Below are 6085 nucleotides of genomic sequence, written 5' to 3'. Positions count from 1 at the left end.
GAGAGAAAAAAAAGTGGTTGTGACCTGCTACTCAGTCACAAACGGGTGAACTGGACACCTTAACGTCATCGCAGACTTGGTTTGTCAAATCAAAACCATATGGACAGTCACATAATTTAGCTAAAGTCCAGTAATTTCTTTAACTTCCTTGGTCAACAGTGTTTTATTGTTCAGTCTTTAAAAGACAAAGGGTGCTTCAAAGGGTGTTTTAAGTCATGTGGTTGGTTTTTGGTCAAGCAGGCCACTGTTCCTATGGTTATCTGCCTTTAAAAATCATAGTAGCTTCAGTTGGTCCCACTGACATGTGTTATGATGTATATGTGATTCATGATATTACATGAGAGTAACTAGCGGTGTGATAAGTATTCAGATTGTTTTCTCAAGTAAAAGTGGCATTAGCAAATAAAAAGTATTTAATTAGTAACAATGCATGATATTTTATAAACTTCAGAATCTCAGAAGAATAACTGTGAAATGAATGTAGTGGAGGGTAAGTATAAAGCAGTTTTTACCACTGTGAGGGGTATTGTATGTAGGGAGAGACAAACATTGGCTATTGATCGTAACTATATTTGAGGTTTGTGTCATCCATGAACAAATATTTTCTGTTATGTTAAATAGTCTGTTGTCTTTCTGCAGTAACCTGTCAGTACAGTGACCTTGTAGCAGTGTGACCCACAGTGACCTGAGTGTATTTACCATTGGAGCAAATATACTTACTGTGTACATTTTAGTATAGGCTAGTTTTATTGTTTTAGGAGTATGGAGGCAACTACAAACTGACATGCTGTTTTTATAACCAACTTTGTTTACGTTTATTTACTTAAAAATGTATCATATATAACATCATCACTTTTCCTGTACATTAGCATGTTAGGTATCTATCTATCTATCTATCTATCTATCTATCTATCTATCTATCTATCTATCTATCTATCTATCTGGGTTTCTTTCATTATAGGGGAACAACAGGCAGGATCCCATCACTGATTACCATGCTGATGTATTTTTATAATTCAGGGCTGGTCTGCACTGTGGGTAATTTGTGGTTGGAAGCGTTGATGGACCATATCATGCCTGTGGTATTTTCCCATCGTGTCATGGTCCAATTAGAGAAAAAGGGCTCATTAGTGCGTTTGTGTCAAGGCAATAATGACAAGAGGTTCTGGTTGAAATGAGTAGGCCTGCTAAACAGTCAGGTAAACACAGAGAGGAAGAGCCAACACAACAGTTCATCCACTGCGGCACCATGAAAACAGGAAGTGTCGAGCCCCTGTCAGATTAATTTGAAAATCACTGAACCAGAGACATCTCATGCTGCACTGAGAGGTTGAATGGGTCAAGCTGATGTTGAAAGTTTAGAAAGTAAAGCCAGTGCGCCCCCTTGTGGCTTTTAGGTTGTCTGAGCTTCTTCTCTGCTGTACAATAGTTTTGACATCTAACAGCTCAAGAGAATAAAAATTCTGCTTCAAATTCACTGCAAAACTTTTAACTGTCAAGCTTGTGGTCCTAATTAAAGTCTGACAATTAAAAGTTTTGCAATGTGGAAGTTGTCTTGTCTTACTGGACTATTGCCTCTTTGGCCTCCTCCACCTATTATGCCCTTCAGCATGTGCAGAAACTGTTCTCCAGTTCAGACAGTTTAAAAAGTAAACCTGCTGTAACGCAGCCCAGAGGATGACACAGCAGCATTAAGATTAGAACTGGCCGCAACTGATAAGAACTGGCTTGCAGCTCATCAGGAAGGAAATTGAATGAATGAATAATACTGTGTGCTCCCTAATAATGAGGAGCGAAATATTCCAGTGGTGCAGTTCCCAGGTAAACTGTGTGTAACTGTGTGCAAAAAAATTAAATATGTTTCCATTTTTTCAGTTGCAAGGTTTTGCAGATTTCCTTTGTCTCATGTAATCGTAAACTGAATATCTTAGGTTCCTTCCTTCCTTCCTTCAACTTGGATGTTAAAGAAAGCATACAATAATTGATGTATTGTATTCTGTAGATAAGAGTAAATATGTGTGGAACTGGAAAACTAGATATTTTTGACAGTCATACAAATAATTCAAAGTGATCATCCATCATCATGTGTGATATGTTTGATCTTCAATGATTTATCTAATTGTCTTTATAACAAAAGGTGGCTGCTGTGACTTCCTCTCCATCGTTTTGTCCTGATGGTTCACAGATGTGAGCTGAGCCTCTCCGCTGCAGGCCAACAGGCTCACAGAGAGGCAGACACCTGGCACAGAGGGACAGCCAGCAAAAGGCAGTAACATCACTGAGGCGAGGCACAACACACTTATTACCACAGATGGACGTCGTATACACACAGGCTCTCCCAGGGACATGAGAGGACTACTGAGGGAAAAGTCGGCTTGTTTTCCTGGATCCAAAACTGTGTCTGTGCTTTGTGAGCAGTGGAGGCCATCCTCTGTCTTGGCAGCTTTAATCAGCCAGCCTGCTCAAGCAGGAGTCAAGCTGATATGAAGGAGCTTGACGAGAGGCAGAAACATAGGAGAAGAGGTGATGCAGAGTATGAGGGTTCTCACACTGCCGCCTCAATCAGTAGATACATTTTGTTCTTGCCATCTTCTGGGTTGAAAGAAAGCAGATAATAGAAGCTCAGTAACTTCCTGCTGCATGCGAAAATGTGTCTGCAAAAAATGAACATACTTAAGTCGAACAGGAAATAACAGCCTAAGTCTGCTTTCATTAGAGTAAGAGCACTTTGTCACATCACCCTGTGTCTTTTCAGTCTGATTCCTGTTTTAATTTAAATACATTTGTACCTAACAACCTCAATTAAGCAGGAGAAAACTGTGATACTGATCAAACAGCTATGAAGCGACCTCGTCAGTGAAAGCCCTTCGTCTGGCATCTGCAGAATCCAGCTGAAATAATGAAACTGCCTGTCACAATATATTTGTGTACGGTGTATTGATATGATGAAGGAGATCATGATCAGAAAGGACCTTTAGAGGGAGACAAACGAGAGCGTTTCGGGGCTGGTATCTGAGGCGACTCTCAAGCAGGATAAGAATAGGAACACCAACAGGTGGCAGGGACTGATGATACATAATTAAATTCGACAGCTCATTTCATTTTATTTGGGAGATTTTTTAACTGTGGATTAAAGGCTCAGAAGATTATCCTCCGTTTCATTTGTGTGTGCAGATGGAAGCAAAGGGACACTGCCAATCAGACTGTTTACGAAAAGACTGGGTTTGTGTACAACCAAACAGCTTTTCTGTCACACTAGGTCATCTTACACTGAGCATATGGATGAGCAATGCATTACATCTAAATCTTGTTTGGTGTATGTCTTGTGTTAATTTTAACCTTCACAGACATGTTAGATAAGACAACTTTCCTGATCACTTCCTGGCTGTGGCTCAATGTAAGTCTGAAGGTGGAAGTGATGATAATCTAATCTAAGCATCTCAGTTACTGCACAGGAAATGTACTCAAAGTATAACCCTGTGCCAAGCTGCTTTGCTGCCTTTGACATTATGTTTTGTGGCCTCTGTATTGATTTCAATACTGCATTGTCACTGGCTATCACATTGAGTGTCAGCACCACCAGCTGAGGACTCTCATGGTTCATGTCTTTGATGTGTGAGAGCACCTGAAGGGACGTGCAGAGTTGAGTCATGACAGCTGAGCATGTGGCAGAGCAGCCCAAACACCAGCTGCAGGTAGGTCTTTTTTAAACAGACACGTGTATACATTTCAAATATCATCAAAATGCCAGCTTTTGCAGAGACATTCACACCAACCACTTGTGAGAAACTGAGACAACAACATCTTCATACCTTTTCACAAAATTCAGCCTCTTTTACATGAATTCACAATAACTTAAAGCACAATTGACCAATTCTAGAGGCATTTTGACATTGCACAGATATTAGAATAAGTTCCGCTTTTCAGTCTGTTTTCCTCATCAAGACTCATAATCAACCCTCATTTCATAATTTCTGTCCTCATACATCCTCATCTCGTCCCCATCCTGCACTAATATGACAGACACGCTGCCTCATTACCCGTCAAGCTGCATGTCTATCGTATGCAAACATTTGGTGGTTTGCTGGACCAGACATCTAGGTTAAAACTGTGCTAAAATTAAACTTCAGTCACCAAATCAGTGCTCAGATATGTGTACATTGCATTCAGTTTTTTTTTTTTTTTCCACTTGCAAACAGCTGGTCACATGGAAAAGAGCTAATGTTTTGGCCAATTAAATCTATGTCACTGCTTTAAGAGAAATCATTAGCTGTGCTACAACTAAGATTATTTGCTCTAGCAGTGACATTAGAAGAGAAGTCAGTGCTGCGGCTGTGTTTTAAAACTTTAAAGAGTCAGGTAGTGAGGTACATAATTCTTGGTTATCACAATGGTACACTGTACCCTGAAGCGGTGAGTGCTTGTTGACTCAAGGACAAGTATACCCCAAAGACACAAAACAGTTTAAGAAGAGAGTGTGTTTTTGCTCTGAATTACAGCTGTTGTGGCAATACACAGCTGTGCGGCCTTTTTGTGTTGATAATAAAAAAAAGGGGTCCATGCTGTTAAAGGGACCTGACTGCACTGGCTTTAAGAAGTCAATATGATAGATGAGCATTGATTGAGGAGGACAAAGATGAAGCGCTGTGTCTTGTATGTGTTTCCTCTTGTCGTACAGTGGCTGACCTCTCCTGACACTGCCTAGTTAAGCTCTAAAACCTCCTGAACTGCTGCCGGGCTGCTTGTTTCCTAAAGATATATATGTTGAATTCTAGTGGAAATTCAGCACAGTATATTTGCCTTTTAGACTTACACAGAGATTCCTAATGTTGGGAATGTTTCCATGCAAATTAGTTTCACAGTTATCCTGGCTTTGATCATATCCAGAATATAATGTTTAGACAGAGCATGAAAAACCTAGATATTCATATTTGAACATATCCTCGGTTCTCATTATTTAAGCACAGTTTCAGACACTATGTTCATTAGGAACCTGGATAAGATTTTTACATGCCACAGTATCCCATTCTCTATTGGAGTACTCCAGGTAGCTTATGGAAGTTTTGAGAAACCTGGAATATCCAGTGTGGAATAAAATGGTTTTCTGACTTTAAAGTTAAAGAAGGGGACTAAACTGTATGTCAAGGGCTTAATCTTACAGTGTCCTGGGGTCCTACAGTAAAGGGAGTCACAGAAGTTAGTTAAAGACTGAACTTTATCTATTCTTTGTTCTTATTTTGCTCCAGAAACGCATGAATCCATTTACCATACATTTCTATTGCCTGTATTTTGTGGGCGTCACCTCTGAAAACAATTATCCAATGGACTGCTTCTATACTCTCTTAGACCCACCTTTTTATGGTTGCTATGCCTACTACTCGTTTCTCTCAAATTGACGGGCGGAGCGGCCAATCAGCGTCGAGCAGGGGCGGGCCTTTACCCCGCACACTGGAAACTGCCTGCTGGATTTTCTACTACTATGATCAAACCGCTCAGGGTGCATGCAAGTGGCTGTGGAAGAAACCGGGGATGGAAAATGTACTATAAACGCTGTCGGAGAAGTCTGTACAGGTAATAAATTATTCCTTGTCTCTTTACTCGTCTTCTGTAACATTTGCTCGAAACACCGAGCTAACGCTAAGCTATTAAAAATATCGAGTTGGTCAGGCATGGCTGTGACATTGTTGAATTCAAAGTGGCAGCACTAGTAGACACATTTGTTTGACATATGAACGGAGGGAAATGAAGCCAACGTTGAAAGAGAAACTTGTGAGAAACGAGTAAATGTATGAACGTAAAATACAATGTGAAAATCCATATTATAAACTTTAATAGGTTTGGTTCAGTGAAAAAAAAATATCCCCAAAACATCTTAATGTTTCTACAGAGCGATACAAAATTAGCATCATCTGCCACGGTGGGTCACGGTTTTATTGGACTATGTGACTGTTTATATGACAGTCTGCTATCTGGTGCTGTTTTGGAGGCATGTAGGCAGTCAGAGGGCTTGTGAGTTTAAATTGATATCACTGGATTTCACTGATCAAATGATCTCCTTGCATCCTAAGAACAGGTTGTCTTTTGT

General features: G+C 40.1%; 1 protein-coding gene across 1 annotated transcript in view; it reads left to right on the top strand.

Moving 5' to 3' along the window:
* Positions 1 to 5479: 5479 nt before the first annotated feature.
* fcho1 (FCH and mu domain containing endocytic adaptor 1) overlaps positions 5480 to 6085 on the top strand; it is a 54612-nt gene continuing 54006 nt past the window's right edge. The window contains exon 1 of the mRNA XM_018695909.2: positions 5480 to 5571. The gene's annotated coding sequence lies outside the window, so the exon portion shown is untranslated. The remainder of the gene's footprint in view (positions 5572 to 6085) is intronic.

The sequence above is a fragment of the Lates calcarifer genome, linkage group LG17, assembly GCF_001640805.2.
Source record: "Lates calcarifer isolate ASB-BC8 linkage group LG17, TLL_Latcal_v3, whole genome shotgun sequence".
NCBI lineage: Eukaryota > Metazoa > Chordata > Actinopteri > Centropomidae > Lates > Lates calcarifer.
This window is presented reverse-complemented; position numbering and strand designations above follow the sequence as displayed.